The sequence below is a fragment of the Nannospalax galili genome, unplaced genomic scaffold (assembly GCF_000622305.1).
Source record: "Nannospalax galili isolate Female #2095 unplaced genomic scaffold, S.galili_v1.0 scaffold1723, whole genome shotgun sequence".
In the NCBI taxonomy this organism is placed as follows: Eukaryota; Metazoa; Chordata; class Mammalia; order Rodentia; family Spalacidae; genus Nannospalax; species Nannospalax galili.
In genome coordinates, this window is record NW_008349072.1 from 86,768 (window position 1) to 87,503 (window position 736).

Here is a 736-nt window from a genome sequence, read left to right on the forward strand (position 1 = left end):
GGGTGCTGAGTAGAAAGTATGTCCTTTGTTGCTTGGGTGGAATACTTGAGATGTCTTTTAAGTCCATTTGGTATATGGTATATATATTTAATTCAGATGTCTCTCTGCTAACACTCTGCCCTGTTGACCTATCTAATGGAGATAGTGGGGTATTGAATTCCCCAACTGTTAATGATTTTGGGTTAATCTAGGTCTTAAAGTCCTGTAGTATTGTTTTTATGAAGTTCGGCACACCAGAGTTTGGTGAAAATATGTTCATGATTATAATATTTTCTTGATTCATTGTTCCTTTCATCAGAATGAGGTGGCCCTCTTTATCTCTTCGAATTAGTTTTAGTTTAAAGTCTATTTTGTCAGATATTAGAATGGCTACATCTGCTTTTTTCTTAGTGCCATTTGCTTGGTATATTTTTTTCCCATCCTTTCACTTTGAGATAGTGTCTGTCCCTGAAAGTCAGATGAGTTTCTTGCAGACAACAAAAAGATGGACTTTGCTTCTTAATTCATTCAACTAGCCTGCGTCTTTTGACTGGGAAGTTAAGTCCATTGATATTCAAAGATATAATTGGAAGATATGTATTGGTTGCCATCATTTTGATTACTGTTTGCATTTTTGTCTATTTTTTCTTCCCACAATTATACCTTTATTTACTTTCTTTCTTTGACCCTAGGGTATACTTATTCCTTTCTCCATTCTTGGGGAGTTCAGTCCATTGATATTTAAAGTTATTATTGA